We start from the raw sequence: 24,990 nt of genomic DNA on the forward strand, positions 1-24,990 counted from the left end.
ATATATAAGATATAGATACATAATATACTTATATATATTATCGATAAATATTAAATAAATTATGATATAGATAAATATTATATAATATATTATAAAAATATTATATATATTATATATTATATATATATATATAGTATTATATATATATATAATATATATATATATATAATATATATATTATCATATATATTATATATCTATACATATATATATATATCTCTATAGATATAATATATCAGAACTGTATATTATCGGATCTATATTAATAATTATATACTATCTTGAGATATAACCATATATACTATATCACCCTATATTATATATATATACTTTAATATAGCTATATATATATATACAAATATATATATTATATATTATTACCATCTATATATATATATAATCTTATCAATTATATATATACTATATATTACCTCAATATATAGATAATATACATACATATTTAAATATATATACAGAGATAATATATATATATATTAGGTATTATATAATATCATAATCCATTAATATGTATATATATTATGTATAGTATAATATCATATAGATATATCCTATATATATATATATATATAGAATAACTATATATAAGATATATCTATAATATATATTATTAATTATGTATATGATATATATTAGAGTAATCCTATAATATATAGTATAATATATATCTAGATATATACTATATATATAGATATAATATATTATAATAGTATCATATAGATATATATCTATAGATATATCATATATATATACCGACTCACTAATCTATATATGTAGATATGATAACTGTTATCGATATATGTCTATGAAAACATGTATATATATATATATATATATGGTTATTAGATATATGTATAGCTTATATAGGTATCTATGTATATATATAATATTGATTATAGATATATAGAGAGATATATATATGGTAGATATAATAGACTATATGTATATAAGATTATAATATATTATATGAATATGATATATGGTAGACTATATGATATAGATATATTATATGTATATAATATAATATAGATATATATATAATATAGCTATAGTAATATATAGATATTATGTCATAGATATTATAGTATGTATAGATAACTAATATGTACTATGAAGATATTATATTATAGATTATTATATTATATATATAATATCTATTAGGTTTATATATGTATATATAATATGGTTTATATATATTATATACTATATAACTATATATATCTAATATGTATATATATAATATATATATTCTATATAGATATATATACTATATATATATATATGAGATATATATGTATTATAATATATATATGTATAGATATATTAGTATGTATATATTACTATATATATAAAGTATATATATGTATTATAGTAGAATATATATATAATTATAATATTATATAATAACTAGATATTGTATATTATTTTATAGAATATGTCTAGATATTAATATATATTGATATATTATTATATATATATATGTATATATATATATAGATATTATACTGTAATATATATATATAGATATATAATATCAATAATTTACATATATATATATGTTTTAGATATGATGTATATATACTGGTAAATTTTTTTTAATTTAAACATTATATATATATATATGTATCATATGTATTATATAATGTTATATATATTATATAATTATTATATTATTAATATTATACATATGTTAATATATGTTATAGATATATATATATTGTATATAGATATTATGGTTTATATATATATAATTAGATATCTGTATACATATATATATTTATATGGATATATATATATATATGTTATATATATGTATATTATATAGATGAATTAATAGATAATGTGTATATATGTGATTATATATATATATTATATATAACGATATATATATTATATGTAAAATATATATATAGAGATATATTAATATAATATTATATTATATGTATAATCGATTATATGTAATATGTATATTATTATGAGAATATAGATATATTATATTAATTATATATATATATAGACTATAGATTATATGGTTATATAGTATATATAGATTATTATATGATATATATTATATGTAGATATATATAATATAGATATATATAATATATATATATATTATAATATATATGTAATATATAATATATATAGATTATATTATATTATTATATATGTATATAAATATATATTATATATATATTATATATAGATATTAATATATTTTAGATATAGAATATATGTATTATATATATATATGTATATAATAATATATATATTATAATGCAAATAAAAAGATATATATATGTATCGTAGATTAATTATGTATATAGATATATATCGAATTATGGTATATATATATTTATATATATATAGATATTATATATATATATATATATATATAATGGTATATATATTATATATATATATATATAATAGTAATATTAGAATGTCATATAGAATAATAGATATATAGATATTAGTATCATATTAGACATATATATAAGATATTTCTATATATTATCTATATTATATCGTATATTATATCAATATATATATCGTATCGATATATCTATATAATCTAGCTAGCGATCTAAATCTATCTTATATATATATCCTATCCTATAGATAATATAGATCTATATATCTATATTATCTATCCTATCTATTACTATCTATATAATATATATAAGGGAATATATTATAATAATTATATATAAATAGAATAGATTATAATATAATATATTATATATAGATTATATATATATATATATAGATATATACATAACACATAATATATAGATATATTTTAACGGCTACTACATTACGAAAAGCTTTCAAGATACGAAAAGTTTCTGTAAAGTCCGAGTTTCCCCCGAACCACCGATAACAATTTTGAAACTCGCGCGCCGCCAACTTAGTAGACTCGCCACCATCCTCCTGCTCTCCCATTGGTTCCTGATGCTAGTCGCGGCCATGAGATCCTTCTCTCCTATTGGCCAGCGTCCCTCCCATCATGCATCTATGTACGTGGTGGCGTGCCTCGGCCACTCGGTACCAGCATTGTTATAGTACGCACTCGGTATTCATTTCGGGATCGTCAACTGTTTCTGAATCTACTAGTCAGAGTTGACATTGTGATGGTGTTTGTGTCATGTGTATTTAAAAAATAAAAATTTCTCATATCTTTTCACAGAAAATGGAAAAAGAAGAGCGCCTCTTGAGTGACGACATATATGATATGATTGACCAAGATCTCTCTCGTGGGATAAGTGACCAAGATCTCTCACATGGGATAAGTGATCAAGGTCTCTCTCATGGGATAACTGGAAACTTTGCAAGGTTGGTAGAATCTCCACTCCCTGCTGAACAGAGGGTGTTGACCAATGATTTACAACATGCATACTAGTATAATCAAGGCACTTCAGTTTATGTTGAAGGTCAGCAGCCGAACATTCAGTACCCAAATCAGTTGCAGAGAGAGCATTTGGTTGAACAAGGTTTTGATGGACACCAGGGCCAACAGAGTCATGAGGTGCAACAATTAGTAGATAATTATCAAGACGGGCAGCTGTTAATGAACACTACACGTTTACAGAAAAAAAGACACCCCGAAAAGGCTCACACAGGTCGTATGCTTTACGTAGTTTCGATGGACTTTGTTTGCCTGAAGTCGTTTTCAGGAAACATTGTGAAAATAGGCAGAAGCAATCTTCCTTGGATCATTATTTTTAAAGAGGCCTTTAGCATTGCAGGAGTTAGCCAGAGTAAGCAAAAAGGAAGAACCAAGAGATAAAAAACAAAAAGTTGAAGAAAAAGGAAGAACCAAAGTGATAGAAAGTTGAAATTCTGTAAAAAAAAAAAAAAAAAAAAAAAAAACCTACAAAGTAAAAAAAAAGTAAAAAAAAAAAAAATGTTGAAAATCAAAAAAAGAAAACAAAAAACGGCAGAAATTAAGGATGTTCTAGCCGCTTTTCATAAAGTGCAATCGTTTGTAAAAAAAAAAAAAAAAAAAAAAAAAAAAAAAAAAAAAAAAAAAAAACGACCCCCACCCCCAAAAAAGGCTCACACAGGTTGTATGCTTGTGCAGTTCGATGACGTTTGCCTGAGTCGTTTCAGGAACATTGTGAAAAGTAGGCAGAAGCAATCTTCCATGGATGGTTACGTATTTTTTAAAGAGGCCTTTAGTATTAGCAGGAGTAAGTAAAAAGGAAGAACAGTGATACTAAAAAACAGAAAGTTGAAAGTGGTGATGAAGTTGAAATTTTATAAAAAGAAGAAAAAAAAACACTACGTAAAGTATAAAAAAATAAAAAAAAATAAAATAAAAAAAAAAAAAAAAAAATTTTTATTTTAGTTTTTTGTAAAGTTAAGTGTTACAGTTTTATTAATGTGTTTCGTAAATTTTATTTTAGTTTTCCTTAAATTTTTTTATGTTTCGTAAAGTTAAGTGTACGTACATACGTACGTATCTGCCTCCTCCTCCTCCTCCTCCTCCTCTGCTGCCACTTTCGGAGATAGCCTCACTCGAAAGGTAAGCTTCCACATTTTACGTACGTTATTTCTTGTATACCATGTACACTAATACACTTTATTTACAGGTTATTTTGCATTTTCTTATTAATTTAGGTATTGAATGGTCCAAATTGTTGTAGTATTTCATTGTTTATAGGTCAATTTAGCTTTATTATGAAATTTACTGGGGTGTTTTTGGAGGGCTTGGAACGGATTAGCCATTTTACATGTAAAATGTGGTCCAAGATACGAAAACCTCATGATACGAAGGGCGCCTCGGAATGGATTAATTTCGTATCTCGAGGTACTACTGTATTACTATTTTGACTTTTTTATTTGTAATAATTGTACCTATGCCTGAAATAAATGTAATCTATAATGTTTACATGCTGAGAATGGCAAAATGTTATCATTGCCAATTTAGTGGAGCTTCACACATATGCCAATGCATTTACAAACTGCTTCCATGAATTCTAGTTGTTACAGTAATGCAATAATGATGAAATTGCTCTAATATGTATATATACTACAAATAGATACACTAATTTCCATGGTTTTGTGTAAGTCTATACCCATACTGATAAACAATAGAAGAGCGCGAACAACGCTGTTGATATTTGTGTCAGGAATCTAGTCTAGTTACTTTTTCAACAACGAATATTTTCAAATTAATAATCATGAGTATGTAAAAAATTTTTGCAATTCATGACCTTATTACTGCCATTTAACTATTTATTTTAATAATTGTCTAGTGCACGTTTCTTCTTCTTCTACCAAAAAATCGTAGTTTCCTTGGATAAGTCGTGGTTGGAAGTCAGTGTTTACAATTTTTGTGAAGAAAGTGCCCCAGCATCTATGGGTACAAGTGGTGTGCGGATTTAGCACATGGAATGGGAAGTTTATTGACACAAGCGACTCTGCAAACATCGAGATGGCGTCAATCTTCTAAATATTCGGAGTTGTAAGTAAAAAATTCGAAAGCGTCTTGGAGGTAGGCTATGTGTGCACTGCGTAGAGCCAGGCTTTCATTAACCTCAGTTTAATCTTAAAATATGAACTTAATTTCTAACTTTGGAGAAAATACTTACTTCAAAAGGAGGGTAGAGGTCTCGAGCTCCTGCTCTCACCACCAACAACTCGTGACTGATGCCCATCTCTGGTGTCAGGACGTGTTAAAGTACTTTTTTCGGAGGGTGGCTTCACAAGCGGTGGAAACTGGATCCCTAGTCCAGTCGGTTGTTCCCCCAGGTGTTAGGAGGGACGTTTAGGTAAGATGTTTTGACTGGAAACTGTCTGCACAGTGGTACAGTGTCCGCCTGTCCGCACAGCTGTGCATTACCCTATTTCAAGAGGAAAGTAGAGGTCTCGAGGTGTTGCTTCCACAACCAATGAATCGAGACTGGTGCCCATCTCTGGAGTCTGGTTGTGTTAAAAGTACTTTTTCTGGAAGATGGGTCAACGAACGGGCAAGACTGGCGCAAGTAGTCCATTCAGTTGTTTACCCTAATACTACTACTACTATAAATAGGTAGGTACAATGGGTAGGTAATGTGGTGTTCGCCTATAATTTTAATATACCTAGCTAGCTAGGTAATAAAAAACGATTAAAAAAGCATGATAGTACTGCCTAGGTACCTAGCTATAGCCACTACCTAGGCTAGGCTAGGTAGTACGGTTTCATGAGGGCATATATACTACTAGGCAGTATACCTATAGCTATATAGGTAGTATATATTGCGAAGATTTATAATTCATAACACCATTAGTACCCAAGGTAGGTAGGTACCTAGGTAGTAGCAGCTAGGTACCTAGTAGTAGTAGTACTAGCTACCTAGGTATAGTTAATACCTAGGTAGTATATTAGTAGTAGGTAGCTACCCTATTACTCCTGCAACGTTTTGCTACAGTTGTTGGTTGTAATGCTCCTTAAAATACCTGCACACACATTCACGATCACACTGTACCTTGAGTGTATGTCAACAAGAAAATGCCAGTGGGCAATTGACTATTTCACAGCCTCAGACATTAATCGGGCGTCAAAACACAGCTAGAAGACGCCGTTGTCAGTGGTTCTGTTTTGTTCCAGCAATGTTTGTAAGTTAAATCTAAAGTGTTCTAAATATAATTCGTGGTTAATATTTTCACTTTTCATCTTCCTGCTGCATGTATCTAAATAATTCTTTAACGTCTGTGTCTACTATCGTTATGGGGAAATTAAATTGCAATCCTTCGTGGGAAGATACTGGCGTTATGTTTTTCCATAATGTAAGTAAAGACACGGGTTGCCTAAGCACAGAGCTGGCTTATAAGACAGCTACGCTATAAATTCTTTCCAGTTCAGTAAGACTCTACGTAAATGAAAGACGTAACTCTTTGTGGCCATTGACCGCCTGTGTTAGCTTACTGTATCCAGGAATAAGCAAGGACTCGGGATTTTTTTAGTCTGATTCATGACAAGGTGCAGTTACATTAATTCTACTTTATTCTTTGGTTATGTTCTTATTATCTAAGAATTTCAGAAATTAAGATATTAATGAACTGCGCTTTTAAGTGTAATTTATGTTGCCTACTAGACTTCTCCCTGGGTTAAAAGAAAAAAACAAGACCTTAATGTTGCGAGTTAACTTACTTCATGACCCTATAATCAAGTATTAATTTAAAGTATTTATTTAATTTTAAAAAATACTTTGATGAACATATGCAACTAGTGTCTGGAGGTAATGGGATGTAGGCTACACGAAGGCCTGAGAGAAAGCATTTTGGTGTCTTCAGTAGTTACTGGACCCCGGCGTATATCCGTAATGCGCTGCCAGACTTGTCGCTCCAAAGGGCGGCTGATAATTAGGCTATTAACTAGAACCCCTCCCTAAGAGCTTTCATTTCACCTTATTTATAAAGCACTTAATACAATATTTCCATGTCTTTGTAATTCAAGACTGTCCACACAATTATAAAACAGTCAATACAATATTTCCATGTCTACCCGAATCGAACTTATTCCCAAGATTTTTTTTTCCTTTTTTTTTAAACAAAAACTGTCTTTATATAAGACCACAGAGACAAGAAAAAATATACAAAATTAAATTAATTCTTAGCCTGCTAGTTCATGCACTTATGCTTACGATATTCGCAGTGTTAGTAGAGTTGCCAAGTGAAGCTATGAATGTTCTGAAGTAAAAGGTTTCTTGGTTTCTTTTCTGTTTACCAGGTCCAGTAAATTTTATCAAAGGTGGAAATTTCCACAATTAATCCAAAGGGGAAAAAAGAAAAAAAATTACATGAAGGAGAAGGATGTAGTAAGAATGAAAATATTGCAGAAAGAAGGAAAAGTTCTGACTAATTTAGTTGGATCAGCAGCTGAGCCCCAAGGACAAGTGAAAAAGGAACCCACCAGATATCATAGCTGGGACTGGGTTTTATATCTGAAGCTAAATAGTGGGAACTGTGGCAGGACCATCAACTGCCCGATAATGTTCGGACCTGAGTGATATCAGGCGGAACTATTTTGCAGGGCTGGACCACGGATTCCAGGGGGGTCTAGTTTTGCGGATAGGACTCTCGGCATTCTGTCCGGTTTGCCCATAATGTGATTAGGGTGGGGATGATTGTATTCTGGTAATACTCTCAGTCCTATCAAGCGGGTTTGGCTTACACTTGGGCCACTCTAATCATGTTGTGCCATCCCCTGTGGGGTAGGGTAGGGACGCGGACATTTGGGAGTCGGTTCTCACTTGTGCCATTAGTGGAAGAATAAACTTCATGAAAGGCTGATGATGTCTTTTTAAGGTTTTCAGGTTTATTTATCTTTTTTCTTTCTTTCTTTTTTTACCAATACTTTGATCTTTATGAATAATACAAATAAAGAATCAAGTACCCCTGGACCCTTTGATGGTAATGAATCGGCACAGTTGATGACTGCAGGAACGTCCACTGGCAACCTTCCTCTGGAAAACTCCAAAAAACCTTCCAGTGTAATCACACTGAAACCCTATGCTCCAGTACGGAGTAAGGGGAAATTTAGTAAAAATATAGTTACAGAAATAGGACCCGGAATGTTTGAAAACTCTTATGATAAATATTTGACTTTTAATTTGGAAGACTCTGATTGTGACATTTTTAATGTATATAAAGATATTGTCAGGTGCTGTGGCCGAGAGCCTAAGATTTCTTCTGAGGGGCGAGGAAAGCTGACAGTGGAATCTGCCTCGGCAAAAGAGAGTGAACAGCTAAAAACGTTATCTCACCTTGGAGGAGTTAAAGTAGAGTGTGCAGTACATGCTTTTTGGAATTACTCCAAGGGCATGATATATGCACCCCAGCTTCTGACTTACTCTGAGGAAAGGCTCGTAGAGGAATTAAGGGATCAAGGGGTAATAAGAATTGAAAGAATGGAGAAGAAGATAAATGGAGTCCTAGTCCCACTTCCCGATTTAATTGTTACTTTCAATTCCACCCGATTGCCTAGTATAGTGAAAGCAGCCTGGTTACGTTTTAAGGTTAAACAGTATATCCCAAGACCGAGGAGATGTTTTTATCTCAAGAATTTGGACACATGTTGGGGTCATGCAGACAGAAATTACAAGGCAAGCCTGCTACTTGTGTTAAATTGCAGTGGAGCCAGAGCATGGCATATGTAATAAGGAGGCCAGATGTGTGCATTGTGGAGAAAATCATCCATCATCTTCACTTCATTGCGATGTATACATCATGGAAAAAGAAATTCAGACATTAAGGGTGACCGAACGTATCACATTTGGAGAGGCAAAAGAGAGAGTGTTGAGTCAGTACATTAGACCAGGAATATCTTTTTCCAGTGTTGCTGCCAACCGAAGAAGAAATATCAATGTCACCAAAACTAATGTTAATAAAACACCAGTTACGACCTGTACTCGTGCCTCTTTGGAGGCAGCGCCAGTGATTGCTGGCGCTCATGCCTCTTCGGAGGCTGCGCCAGTGACTCCTGGTGCTCCTGCCTCTTTGGAGGCCGCGCCAGTAATTCCTGGCGCCCCTGCCTCTTCTGAGGCAGTGCCAGTAATTCCTGGCGCCCCTGCCTCTTCGGAGACAGTGCCAGTTGATTCTGGCACTCCCGCCTCTTTGGAGGCAGTGCCAGTGGTTTTCTGGCACTTCTGCTTCTATGGAAGCAGAACCAATGATTTCTGGGACTCCTGCCTCTCTGGAGGCTGTGCCAGGTGTACCTGGCACTTCCACCTCACTGGAGGCTGTACCAGCTTTAAATGGTGCTTCTGATCCTTTGGAGAATGCACCAATGTCCAACCTTCACACCCCTCCTCAGGCAGCATCAGCTTTGTCTGGTGTTCCTGAGACCGATAACCCTCTGAAAAGGAAGGCAGCCATAAATAATCGGTCTCCTTCCAGAAATAAGGAGCAAGTCAGTAAGCTGAAAGCTCTTAAAAGAGGCTCTAATTTAACAGCCTCTAAAGGGAAGTAAATTCATTCATTTTCTACAGTGGAACTGTCAGGGATTAAGAGCTAAATGGGAAGAATTAAGGCTGCTCATATCAGAAGTGTCTCCTGTTTGTATAGCTCTGCAGGAGACAATGATTGGTAATAATATGTGCCCCAGCCCACGAGAGTATACATCCTATCACTCCACCTATAATTTGAATATTGGAAGCCATGGTGGTGTCGCTTTGTATGTTCGAAATGACACCCCACAAAATCCTATCAGTATCCAATCAGCATTGCAAGTGATAGGTGTGCAGATCCATTTGCAAAGAAAATATACAATATGCTCTCTTTATCTACCACCTAATGAAGCCTTCCCCATCAATGAATTTAAATCTCTTATTCAACAGTTACCACGCCCTTTTGTTATTTTGGGAGATATGAATAGCAGAAATCCTCTTTGGGGTGACATCATCACCAATCAAAGAGGAAGGTGTTTAGGTTCCATCATAGAAGATGAAAATGTTGGGATCCTCAACTCTGGGGAGTCTACGCATTTTCATGTTCAAACAGGCACGTTATCAGCAATTGATTTATCTATATGTAGTGATGACTGTATTATTGACTTTAATTGGAGAACTATGAATGATAGATTTACCAGTGACCATTTTCCGATAGTGGTGAGTGTAGCATCAAGTCCTCCATCTTCAAGGCTACCCAAATGGAACATTGGTAAAGCTGATTGGTCAACATTCCAGGAGCACAGCTCAATAGATGACTCTGCTGATGACTTTCCCTGTGTAGATGACGCTCTTGACTTTTTGAATACAATGATGTTCTCAGCTGGTCTTCAATCTATACCTAGGACTTCGGGCAAATTTGTCCGCCGACCAGTTCCCTGGTGGACACGTAAATGCCAGGAAACTCATAGAAATATAGATCTGCCTTCACCAGATACCGCAGACGAAAATGTGAATATTATCGTGTAGAATTTCGAAAAGCAAGAGCTCATTTTCGCATGGAAATAAAAAAAGCACGAAAAGAATCTTGGACGATATTCATATCTTCACTAAATTCGAAAACTCCTCTGACTCTAGTTTGGAAGAGAGTTAGAAAATAGCAGGCAAGTTTACTCCTTGTCAACCTCCCGTTATCAAGGTGAATGGTTGTGAGGTAGCAGACCCCCAGTTAGTGGCAAATGAGTTTGCTAATCATTTTGCTAATGTTGCGAAGAAAAATGATGATAGACCCTATTCAGCTCAAAGACGGATAATAGAACAGGTCGAAATTGATTTAATACCTTAAGACATGAGCAATACAATGCTCCTTTTACTATTAGAGAATTTGAATCAGCCTTGAATAAATGTAATGAATCAGCTCCTGGACTGGACGATATAACATATTCAATGATTAAGCATACCCTTGAAAATACCAGACTTTTCATATTAAGCCTAATTAACAGAATTTACAGAGAACATATCTTCCCCAAGCTTTGGGAGAAGTTGAAATTACTGCCATTTGTGAAACCTGGAAAAGATCCATTCAAGACAGAAAATTATCGTCCTATCGCATTAACTTCTTGTTTGTGTAAGATCATGGAAAAAATGGTGAACACACGATTGATGTGGTACTTGGAAAGAGGTAAATATCTGTCGCCTGCTCAGTGTGGTTTTCGGAGTATGCACTCCACAACTGATGTATTGGTACGAATGGAATCTTCAATATGTGAAGCTTTTGCCAACAAGCAACATCACATCACTGTTTTCTTTGACCTAGAGAAGGCTTATGATACAACATGGAGATATGGCATTTTGAGGGTCCTTTATGAATGTAACCTGAGAGGCAATTTGCCCCTGTTTATTAAGGCTTTTTTAAAAAATAGGATATTTCAGGTTCAGGTTGGAGCAATAATGTCAGATGTATTCAATCAGGAAGAAGGAGTACCACAAGGAAGTGTTTTAAGTGTAACCTTGTTTGCCTTGGTAATCAATGGGGTTTCTAAAATAATTCCCCCAGATATAACATATACCCTTTTTGTTGATGACCTATCGATTTCCTTTGCAGCATCAAGGATGGCAGTGGCTGAACGCCGCCTTCAGCTCTGCATTGATAATATAATAAAGTGGGCTGAGGTTAATGGTTTTAGATTTTCCGCCAGTAAAACTGTAACTATGCACTTTTGTCGTATAAGGGGAATCCACCCTGATCCAGATCTATTCATTCATAGGCAGAGAATTCCATGTGTTGGTGAAACAAGGTTTCTTGGCTTGATTTTTGATAGCAAGCTGACCTGGATTCCACATCTGAAATATATTAAGGCAAAATGCTTAAAAGCAATGAATTTGCTGAAAGTCGTGTCTCACACTTCGTGGGGTGCAGACCGAACTCAGATGTTGAGATTATATAAAGCCTTGGTCTTTTCAAAATTAAGTTATGGGTGTGAGGTGTACACTTCTGCAAAGCCAAATAGCCTTAAAATGCTCAACTCAATTCATCATGGAGAAATACGGTTGTGTACTGGAGCATTTAAATCATCTCCCACCGAGAGCATGCTTGTAGATGCTGATGAGGTGCCACTGGATCTTCATTACAAGCGTCTGCTGGTTCGGAGCTGGTATAGATTCCAGAGACTACCTAAGTCTTTAACCAGCATTTGTATGAGAAATGAAAGGCATTGGCAGTTTTATGAAAATCACCCCAAGCAACCTCATCCATTCGCTTTTAGAGTCAATACCATTGTTCGTGAATTAAACATGCCAAGGGTCGAGATTTTACCAGCAAAATATTCAGTTAGTCCCCCCTGGAACTTCCCAGAGGTAAAATTCTGCAGATATTTCAATTTTACCAAAACAGAATTGTCCAGTGAGGCCACGCAGTCAATATTTTTAGAACATTCCTTGCAACATGACGACTCCACTGCAGTTTTCACGGACGGCTCAAAGTCAGATGCTGGCGTCGGCTTTGGTGTAGTCTTCCCTGATGTAGAGAGGAGTGGCAGGTTATCATCTGTTGCATCAATTTTTACAGCAGAGTTATATGGAATTTTAAAGGCTTTAAAGGAAGTTTTAATTCGGAATGAAAGTAATTTTATTATATATTGTGACTCAAGAAGTGTTCTTCAGTCACTGGAATCTTTTAACCCTTTAAACCCTCTGATTTTAGATATATTGGAATGGCTGCTTTTACTAAAAAGAAGAGGAAAAGAAATAAAGTTCTGTTGGGTGCCTTCTCATGTTGGGGTGGCTGGGAATGAGAAAGCTGACCAACTTGCAAAGTCTGCGGTCAGCTCCCCAGAACCCACAAGATGCCTACTACCATATCGGGATTTGTATCCTCTAGTAGGTCAGAGAATTAAAAAATGTTGGCAGTCCCAGTGGGAGGATATTTTAAACAATCAAAAAATGCGTAGTATCACGTCTGAGTGTCTCCTTGGTCATATCCATATATGCCAAGGAGACAAGAAACGATGTTGTGCAGATTGAGGATTGGACATACAAGACTCACCCATGGGTTCTTGATGTCTCGTGAAAATCCTCCGTTTTGCGAGAACTGTACTGTGCCCTTGACTGTGAGACATTTGCTGGTTGAATGTCCCAGACTTGGGAATTTGAGACATAGTTTCGTCTTGGGGTCGTGACAGAGTAGGTAATTTTATCCTAGCTACAATTCTTGGAAAGGATTGTAATATAGAGCAGTTATATATTTTTATGAGGGAGGCTGGCCTCCTTAACCAAATTTAAATTATACATAGATTGTCTATGTAAGAACTTTTATATATGAACAAAATTTTTATATAATATATTTATAGATTTTTATATGAAATTTATCAAAAATTTAGTTTTTTTATATTTAATTTATTTCGGTGTCAATTACCCAGATGTTGTGACGCCAGATATAATACACAATCAATCAATCAATCTTGGTTTCTTTACATTCCTTGGGTGTTTTCTTGGCAACTTTAGTTTTAAGGCAAAAAAAGTCTGCCATTAGGGAAAAACAACTTTTCTCAATAACTCTGGATCTAAGTATGGAAATGAGAAGATAATGGTGCATAACCCCATGTTTTTTAGATCAAGGATGAAAATAAAGCATTAAATATATAGTATCTTGCATTTCTAGTATGCTAATAACACATTCTTTCTTTAAAATGGATTTAAATTGATTCAAAATGAAACAGGTCTCACACTCTGTAAAACTGAAAAATTACTAGATAAGCTACTTCATAAGAATATATAAAAATAGACAACTACTTTAAGCTATTATCAATTCTAAGGTAATAAAGTATTTTACAAGGCCAAAATTACTCTAAAATGCATATGTAGTGTGTTTCATGAACACTGCTAATGTATACATAGATAAAAAAAAAAAAAGGCTTAGACAGACATGAAAAATGGCTAAAACAGATATGCTGACGAGTCTTGCAAACAAGACTTAAGACAAGAAAATTATTTGTTCTAACTACTTATCATCTACATCAGAGATATTAGAACCATCAGTTTCTTACAGCTAATCTAGTTTCATCAGAAAAGGGTTATAACATCCATCAACACCTCTACACAAGCAGTAGGTACACACTGCAAGATATTTTACTTTTGTGACAAGAACAAGTTGTATGACTACAGGCTTTGCCTTCTCCTTTGCAACTACAACTAGGTACGTCTATCAAATCAGGAGGGGCTGGTGAAATAGTAGCAACACAAGGGGATGGTTGCTTTATCTTTCACATTCCATCTAAATTTTTCAATGTCTACTGTTGGGGGTCCTGGCTGATCAGCCGCTAACCATGATATCATTTGAAGGTGTGCTCTCTGAACATGGAGGAACAGGTTGGCATCTGTGGGAGGCAATTCATGATTCGCATTGGTTTTCCTTTTTCCCTTGTGTAAATTTTATGGTGGGCTGCATATACATCGAGATCCCCTGGGGCATACCTTACACTGAGCAAAGAATTCCTGTCCTGCTTTCTTAGTTCACTTTTTGGTAGCATTTTCCTCACCAAGTATTTCACCCAATGCAGGAAAATTTCCAGCCAGCAAGATATTTAGAGCACTTATTTTCCCTTTACTGAATGGATTGACACATTATCACAACCGGTCAGTGAATGCATGCCAAACAACTGCAAACATTTAGGATCCAACTTTTTGCAAGTCTCAATTATATTAATGATTTCTCCATTCCGACAGTCCTGTTGGACTTCACATTTTGAATGCAATTCTGCTTTAAACTAAGTAAATTAGCAGAACCAGCACATCAGTATCCCTATACTAAGAACTCTGATTATTTTGTTGCTTTCTGCTTTTTGTAGCAAGTATGCGATCATTGTAATATCAGCTTCTTCGTGCAAAAAGGCACCACTACTTTGACTCTCTAGTTATACCACTGCCAAAGCTGATAGAGGATATTAATGCTGAAAGCTTCTTTTTGTTGTTTTGGTTCTTCATAATGGCATCCCTACTGGGGAGTTGACTGGTAAGGGTAAAGTTGTAGCTTGTAGTACTTTCACTACCACGTCGCGGTCTCTCTTACGGGCTGCTCTAGGAGCAAATAAGAGCCCATATGCTAGCATAAGGTCAGCTAAATCGAAAACAACAACAACAACAACCCTGTCTCTCATGGTCATCGTACTTATCAAATACCAGTATCTTTTCACAATGTTTGGGGGTATTCAGAGAGGTAACGCTTCATGCTGTCAACAAGAGCAGTTACATCACCATGAAGCCAGTTATATGTTATCGAAACTGTTGCGCATCCACGATGATAATATTGGGGGCTGGTGCGCTCAAGGCTGCAGAACACCAAGACGTTTGGTAAGAAGAGATTTAGTGCCATTCCGTAAGCAACCATACTCATCAATAAGAGATGATGGGACTGCACATAATTCATACTGAAAAATGTTTTCCAACTCCAGCTGGGTTGTTGTCCTACCATGACAAGGCTTTAGGCCTGTCCACACGATCGGGCCTGATCGGCGGACTTCCCCTCTAACGGGCACACTTGATGGGCGAACCGTCAAATTGCCCGATGGGTCGTGCTCGTGTAGCAAAATCACCATGGTGCCGCCCAATGGCTTGAACTTCGACCCTGGCAGACGTACGTTAACCATATACATTTCTTTTACCGTGCCATTCTTTGCACCATATTCTCTTCTTTTTCATCACACACAAAGCAATTATCATGATACAACATCATCATCTTTGCGGTAGGCACCATGTTTATCGTACCGCACTGAACACACCACTGGCATCGTCGGGTACGCCCACCTCTCCATCGCCTCACTTGTGTGGAAAACATTCATGAGTAAGCCCGCCAGAATTTGCCCGTCAACTCCGGAGCACGCCGATCAGGCCCGCTCGTGTGGACAGGCCTGCAAGAAAATGGTTTCCAAGTCAAAACCAGTCTGGTCTCCTAATGCCAAGCTTTAGCTGCTCCATTGTTTTTACCGAGCTGGAAATATTTGAATGAAAACCAGATGGTAGGTTATTACGTTATCATGCTACCATTTTCTCTCCAATTTGCAATGCATCATGTACATTGACTAAGTTTGGTCAACTTTACCATTCGCTATATTGCACAATAAGGGACTGGCAAGTTAAAGTGGATGGGAATGTTTATCTAAATTTCAGCAGCAATCCTAGAGCGATCATCAGATTTTTTTTTTTTTTTTTTGCCTTAAAGTTTCGCCTGCATTGGTGATGTACAGTCTTGCTCCAAATATAAATTTTCCATGGCATCTGAAAGGAAAGCAGAAATGGTGATGAATATGGCCTAATCATCCATCTTGAGCTATTTTCTTATTAATGAAGGCTAATATTTATAGATATACTCACCATTAGTTTTAGATGTATACATATATACGCACATATTATATATATAACAGTTATATAAATATAAAAGTTATAAATATTTATATTTTATATAAATATATTTTATATAAATATATATATATATATATATATATATATATATATATATACAAAAAACTAGTCTCTTCCACCTTCTTACCATTATCACTATCGTTATTCATGTGCTTTAAGTAGTAATTTATTATATGATATTTTTATACTAAATATGCATAATATAGCGCATTTAAAGGCTTTATGTTAATCCTTGTCCTTGAAAACATGGATTTAGACAAAAATATTTTCATTAAGATTCTCCGGTAAAACTATATTTGCGAACATGGGTGTTGAGATAATGGCGGCATAAATGTGTACGTAGAAAACAATGCCCAAGGTTGTTATTTTGGCAACCCACCTCAAACACCTTTGGGATACCCTTAGTATTGCATATCATATAATAGTCAATGGGGCGGCAAATGGACTGTGGCCATTACCGGACCCTAAAACTCATACAGAAAAATAAGGTTTGATAACGCAATAAACAAAAGCAGTCAAGCTTTAAAAAAATCTCATTATTCAATTAAATGTATACAAGGTTGCAATTATGTATAGGATACAGGCAGCCGTATTTGTCAATTGCTAACTAGTACCTACCCAATATGGACAAAAAGTTCGAAAAATTCACAGCTGTAATATGAATGGGTAAAAAGTATAAGTTATACTAATTTCTTTGACAACAGTCCCGTTAAAGGTACTTTTAAAAGAATATGCTTACTAAAATCTAATATAGTCTTCACACATACACTTTAGGTAGACAATGCATTCTAAATTAATTGGTGTAAGTACAAATGAAAAACTACATATGCGTTGTTCATAGAATTCCTGAAGCCTATATTAAAACAAACTATTAAAAACTATTCGTTGGAAACATGAGAAATTATATTCCCATTGTCACTAATTTCATAAATCAGCACAAAATGTTTTGATAAATGTTAAAATCATGCAAGTAAAATCTAAATATTACTCCTTCGCTCGAGGGAATATAACTTTCTTTTGTATATTTTCACACATTAGTGATCATCTGTTATTACATAAAAGCAAGCCAAGTGAATGTGATCAGAAACGCTTGAAATGTCAACTGGGCATCCATCTACTAATATCCACTTCGAAGTCTTCTTCCACCGGGAACTTCAAGCTCGGATCCTCCTTGTGGAGAGTAGCGACAACTTTGAACCTGACATCGCCCCGGAAGGATCCTGCTCTGATGGTGTGAAAGAGCAGACCAAAATTACCTCTAGGCAAACTAAGATCTCTGATGTGGGCTGTGACCTTGATATCGTTGCTCATGAAGTCTGTTCCTTCGAGAGGGATGTACTCTGTGGTGAAATCGCTAAATCCAAACCTATTATCTTTTAGGGGAGCGAGTAAGGCTTCCATATTTCTCAAAGAGTAGAACCTGGGAAACCCTCGCAGAATTCCCTCCACCTTCCCTGGAATGGGATGCGGATGGTAGAAGGTGTAGATCCAGTGTTTGTGGTAAAACATGGAAATGACATCGACAACGTGCTCGTGACCTCTGTGTAAGGTCACCAAAACGAAAGTGGTGTCGAACAAGACCTCTATGTCTTCTATATGTTCTTTCCCAATCACCGCAAGGATAATGTTGACTGTCTCCTGAAGGCTTTGTGACCTCGGAATCTCTTTTGTCACCGACACAATCAGGATTCTGTCCACGTCATCTTTGGCCTCTGCCAAGGCGCGAGTTAAAGTTGGCAGATCCATCGTCTGGAATGGGTCAGAGAAATTATTTTACGATCATAAAAGACCTAAGTAATTTTCTTGAGTACTGCGACAAAAAATGAATGTGAATAAACTCGAATACCTACAGCTGTGCATCTTGCAGGTTAGCGTTTCAAGATAACATGCAAACCAACTTCTGGTTTATTGTGTTAAGTTTCCACATTGCTAACAAGTCTTTTGATAAAGTCTTAATTATATCATTAGACATCAATGAAAGTGTACATTAAAATAAGGTAGTGTCAACATCCAACTTTGATAACCAAAACATTAATCTAAGAGACTTACTTGACTGAAAACCAAAATAAAGTTTTGCAGGCTACACGGAACACTACCAGCACAGCATTACTGTATCTCTGAGAACTAAAATTCAGTCTTAAACAAGATCTAAATTCTAAAGAAACCGAAGAACAGTTCGTCGAATTAAACTTATGGTTGGAGCAAGCGAGTGCCTCCAGAATACAAACAGGGAAGAAAGAATGACCAGGTTTTGGCCATACTTAAATATAATGTTTATACTGTAATATGCATAAAAAAGACGCAGAGCTTCATTACACTATGTTTGCCTCTTTTAATTTAAAAAGAATAGGCATGTGGCCTAAAGTACTTATAGTCGATAAATATAGAAAGAAATGTTTACAATGTTCGTCAGAATAGGCAAATGGCGTCAGAGAGGAGCCATTGGCTTCATTATTCTTAAAAGTTATTTTCTAAATGATACAAAAGCTTAGAGATGAAATGCAGTCATCATGCAAGTAACGAGGGAAATCTTAATCGATTTGGCAAGTGAAAACGAAAAATCTTGCAAAGGTAATAAAAAAATGGGCAATCAAAGTAATAGCAGGAGTATTGCAAACTACAACAACATTACTTATAGTATTACTACCAGGGGTTTTGCAAAAGCAGTAAGGAACAACGAAATATTTTGAAAAAGCCATTTCCCTAAAGCAATAATAATGTCAATAACGCAAAGGATGCAACTGTAGGATATGAAAGGCCTAGTTGTTGTCAATATTCCAACAAAATTTGGGAACAAACAATCCAGCTTAGAATGACCCTGATTCGGCAATTCTCTAAGCAATAACAAAATGAATAACATGGATAACAAGGACATCACACAACAAAAATGTTCATATGAAGAGAAGTCTTAAAAAAATAAATTAATAAATAAACCTAAAATGATAGGTAAGTACAGGCGTGCGTGCAAACCTAGAAGGAGCAGAAAAAAATTAGTCAAAACTTACGTTCCAAAAATACAAAACTGGGAAAATGTCTTTAAAGTCGATGTATAAGAAAAAGACAAATTAAAACTCGATAGCAACACAAAAGCTACGGAACACCAAGGTAAATAGATGATCTTACCTTGCGGATCACAAGCCTACTCGTAGTTGACGAGCACTACCGAAGCCAGACCGAGATTGGTTGGTGAGTGTGACGTTTGAAGAAAGGTAAATATGCATAGTAGTAGTGGTTAAGGAGAGATAACGGGTAGTGGTTGTTTAACCCTCCCATACTAGACAATATCCCAGTTAACTGTGTAACAATCCACGAAAATTACGTATTTGAGACGAAAATTACGTATTGCTGGCTTCGGACTGAAGAAACCAACCGGAATGCTCTTCTAGTTGTGGTGTCAGTTGCTTTCTCCTTTTCTCTAAATCTGCAATGGAAAATCCTTAATGGACGAAGTCAAACGGAAATCAGCCTGCAAAGAGCGGCAACTTATAAGAAAATGGTCTAAATCAAATAAGATGGAGTAGGAAATAAAACCTATAGGCTACACCTGAATTCAAAAGACATCAGCAGAAGGCAGGAACTAATTTGCTCATCGCTTCAACATTTAGAACTAACAAACCCTGCTATTGCATTGAGCAAACGATTCCACATTTTAGTTGCAGTCAAAATAAGTCTCGTAGCAAACCTCTGGTAGGAAACCGAGTTCGGGTGGAAATCAGATGATTTTTTATGGTAAGCGAATCGAAGAGAATTTGTGAATTTGGTCTATCGGCTATTGTAAGTAAAGCTGACAAGTGTTTACCAGAGTATGAGACCCCTACTTGAAACACGCTACATGATTCGCCTAGCATATCGAAAATTATCAGGCTGTAGGTATAATTATCATTACTAAAGTTATTCTCGGCTCATTCTTTATTTGTACAGAGCTTGAAGAAATATATCGTCTGATGATGCAATAAAACCTGATGATGACGGCATTAATATCACATGCTTTAGAAAGTTTCTTCAGCACTCACACTACACAAACACATTTGCGGGCGCACTACACTGTTTGAGTGACTGAGGTGCAGCGCTATTGAACTTTTAAACATTCTTAGCTTTTCTCTTTCGTACTGTTAATCCATTATCTCACCTAACTCCGTATTTCATTTTTATTTAGAATATTAATCGTCTTTAGCTTCCCTTTATACGAGTTCACCAAATTGTTTGTTTTAACCCTCGGACGTTACCCTTTTCTGCAGTAAAAAAAATAGAGATGTTACTATAAGCTCCTTTTTACCGAATATTAACAAATAATTTCTTATTTACTTGTAATTCTACTCTCTCACTTTTCCTGTTACTGAGACAGCGCCATGTTATTGGCTTTGACAATTAGCGCTTCCTAGGTTAACAAAATTCTTCACTTTGTATAGTTAGCCCACCCTCCCGGGCTATTCTTCTTGAGATTTCCTTTGCTCCCGTAAGGTCTACTGTCAACTGAAAACTTCCATTAGCATCAACTGTACTTGCAAATTACTTGTTTTGTAAAACATTCTGGGAGTGTTCTCTTTGAAGCTCAAGAGTCCAAGAGGCAGAAATACTGTTCTAAAGTTTTTCCAGGATGGCTGCTGTTTTTTATGGTATTTGTTGGATACTTTTTCATTTGTTGCTTCCGCACATAAGTCTTCCTGCTTAGTGGTCTTGCAACACTAGCAACACAGAAACAGCATCATCAATAATAATGATAACTATTATTCATTATAAAACTAATGCTGGTATATCAGATGAGAAGCGGTGCTTTCAACGTGGTACGGCCGTTGGCCATGTGGTAGGCTATACACTATAATCCACAGAAAAAAATCCCCTTAACCGCATCCTACCCCCACACAACCATTCTCTATCGTCTGCCATCTACAGTTACAGCTCTTATCTTCCTAGCATCTATTTCCTTCATAAGATTACTCTTATGACAGGCTTCTTTTAGCCACTCTATGTTTCAGCAACCTCTCATCACTATCACCAGTTAATACTATCATCTAAAGCAGTGATTCTGAAACTGGGTGCTGTGGCGTGCCACAGACAGTGCTTAGGGTGCCGCACGGTTTTCATGAATTTCGTCTTGATTAAGTTGGCTCGGTCATCTCAATGATTATGTTTTTATTTGTGAAAGAAAAAATAAAGTTTGCAGAAGTCGTCATATAATGATTATCAGTGTCTCCACTCTAATATATTATTGTTATATAAGATGGGATGGCGAAGAAGGGTTGCCACGGCAGTGATTAGTAGTACTACATTAGTTACGGAGCCATCACTAAAAAACAGTTGATCTACAGCATCAGTTGCTCCAGATCCCCTTCCAAACCGTTTCTATTCCAACAAACCTGCACAAAATCTTTTATTTCTTTTTTCCTACATGAATTTCCTCCTCACTCACAGGTAGCTACAAAGACGTATTGCACCCTTGTCTGAAACTCCCATATACACCAAAGCAGTCAGGAGCTTCTCTCTCTTCTCTCTCTCTCTCGTCTCTCTCTCTCGCTATTCCTCTCTCTCTCTCTCTCTCATATAATATATATATATAATATATATATATATATATATAGTATATATAATAGAAAGAGTATGGCCAGCAGAAACTTCAGCATTTTTCCGTTAAAACTTTATTTCTATCCAACGCCAACGTTTCGGGATTCAAATCCCATCTTCAGGGCTAAAAACAGGGAAAAAATTAAAATTCTATACATTAAATCAGACTTAAATGGGGCACAGTAGTAAATTATACTTTTTAAAAAAATTATCTAGCTTAATTATCATTACATCAGTGAAATTCGAATTTTATATAAAAGCAAAATGGTAACTAATTAAATAAGGTTCGCATCGATTGCCATCGGGGTGTCAGTCACCGAACAGGATTAGCTTTATCTAAGAAAGAATTTTTTGCAATAAGCAACCATGCAGTAAAATGTAAACATAGCATTCAGTACAATGATTTAAAAATGTTATCCCAAGCTGTAGATAACCGGTCATTACGCATTCTCAAGTCCTTCTTCATTAAACAATTGTCTCCAACCCTCAACAACCATTCAACTGCTGTACAACTGAACATTACTTAATAGACCATTCGCCCATTCTACCTTCTCGCCTTTGTGTTTGCCTCTCCCCTTTTGTCAAAAATAAATAATAGCTTATTCAGTCTTGTCTATGCTTCTGTACCGGTTAGTTCTCGTTTCGCTATGTTTTTGCTTTGCGTTCACCTTTATATATATATATATTATTATATATATATATATATATATATATATCTATATATAATATATAGATATAGATATATTATTATATATATATATATTTCCTTTTTTAATCACATACAGAAATTTTTGCCTGTTAGGATTAATGTTCAATATTTTTCTCCTGTCTTTAGTAATAATGTAATTTTCTTATAGTTGTTCATGTGTGGTTTTTGTGTTTTTAAGTGTTTTGTTTATTTATTTTTTCTCTTTCTCCTGAAAGTGTCATTGTGCTTAATAGCTTTCCTCTGTACTGTTAATCTCTTATTTAATTAGTTACCATTTTGCTTTTACATAAAATTCGAATTTCACTGATGTCATGATAATTAATCTATATATTTTTTTAAAAAGTATAATTTATTACTGTGCCCCATTTTAGTCTGATATAATATACAGAATTTTATTTTTTACCGTTTTTAGCTCTAAAGATGGGATTTGTATCCCGAAATATAGGCGTTGGATAGAAAAAAAGTTTTAAGGGTTGGAGGAGTTTGGGCATTCAACAATGGTATACTTATCTGTTTGGAAGTTACCGATTCCAGAATAGTGTGCTAGCTCGGAAGAGACCCTTGTAATGATTTTAAATTGACCATATTCAATGTTACTACCACACTTTTTGCCATACTCTTATATTCGAAAATTTTGGATTACTCAATTTATTGCCCATTCGAGGCTAGCTTACACCTCTGTGACAGTGGGCGCGTACTTGAGAAGTCTTTATTGGGATGCACGTAAGCTCCTCAAGGACAATCGTATTTATATATCACCCCAGACGTCGGCGTCAATAACCTCGTCGTTGCGACGCCAGTAAGAACTAACAAATCAATCAATCCATCACCCCATACGTCACGAGGTCGCTTAAATGGTCATTAGTATTGAATGAAGATCCAATCTTCAGTGGATTCTTTGGAATTAGATTCATTTTAACTGCTTCATAATGTCTTGAAATAATCTGAGAAAGCTTTTGGTTGAAAGTTTCATTATGCAGAAATGAAACACTGGCATAGATTTGGTCTGAGAATGGTTAGATGGAAAATAGTTAGTGACAATCTGTGTAAAAATTGAATATCCTTATCAAAGACATGCCAATTCGAGGATAAATGGAAGGTTCTATATTAGAGTAGAGAAGGCATTAACCCTGGATAGGTGTCGCTATATCACTACCCCATTAAATGTGCGTGTGGGTCGAGCTTGACCAGAGCGTCTAGAAAAATTTTAGTTTCTAAAATCAATTTTAACATTCACAAACACTACTGAAAAGATAAATAGTACCCATCTACAAATTAAATATTTCAAAAAATTAAGTATATACAAACAAATAATTTACGAAAATATTTACAAAAAATACAATGTATGCTATACACACACAAAAATTGAGGGAATCCTCCCTAAAACTACAATTTACATATGTGACTGCCAGAAAAGGTGTCGGACCCCATAGAGGTCAAAATCTGAAAAGAGAAAAAAAGGATAATTTTTTTAGTCAAAAGGAAAAAAAAAGTCAAAATTTCACGAATTTTTTTTGGTACTTAAATGAAATAGGTAGTGACTGTTTTTTTTTTTTTTATAGAATAAAGTCATATTATCCTAGAATGTAATTATGTAAAAATATTTGGACAAACATGGTATCAGCAGTTATACCAGGGGCCAAATCTAAAGGTCATTGTCTACCTATTTTCACCATGAAAATTTCTTATAAAAATCGTTGTAACTATTATGAAATATATTTATGCATGAAAATATACCAACATATCACAAATTCTATAGAAAACGTGACTATATAGTGATATGCCCACTCACCTTTCGGGTATGTAAACAAAATGGCCACAATCCGCACCAACTTCGACTGCCAGATATGCCATCTGAACTATCTGACTTGCACTAACAAAACTATAAATTGAATTTGCTATGGTGAACCT

At 34.7% G+C, this 24,990-nt stretch overlaps 1 protein-coding gene and 1 long non-coding RNA gene across 2 annotated transcripts in view; both read right to left on the reverse strand.

The window, feature by feature from the left end:
• LOC135200285 (zinc finger protein 23-like) overlaps nucleotides 1-6,632 on the reverse strand; it is a 33,036-nt gene extending 26,404 nt beyond the window's left edge. Inside the window, exon 1 of the mRNA XM_064228776.1 lies at nucleotides 6,492-6,632. The gene's annotated coding sequence lies outside the window, so the exon portion shown is untranslated. The remainder of the gene's footprint in view (nucleotides 1-6,491) is intronic.
• A 10,691-nt stretch (nucleotides 6,633-17,323) lies between these two features.
• On the reverse strand, nucleotides 17,324-20,206 carry LOC135199840 (uncharacterized). Its single transcript, XR_010311132.1, has 2 exons — nucleotides 19,932-20,206; nucleotides 17,324-18,557 (listed from the first exon to the last, which is right to left on the reverse strand). It is a non-coding gene; the product is annotated as an uncharacterized LOC135199840 (long non-coding RNA).
• Nucleotides 20,207-24,990: the final 4,784 nt, after the last annotated feature.

The sequence above is a fragment of the Macrobrachium nipponense genome, chromosome 26 (assembly GCF_015104395.2).
Source record: "Macrobrachium nipponense isolate FS-2020 chromosome 26, ASM1510439v2, whole genome shotgun sequence".
Taxonomy (NCBI): Eukaryota; Metazoa; Arthropoda; class Malacostraca; order Decapoda; family Palaemonidae; genus Macrobrachium; species Macrobrachium nipponense.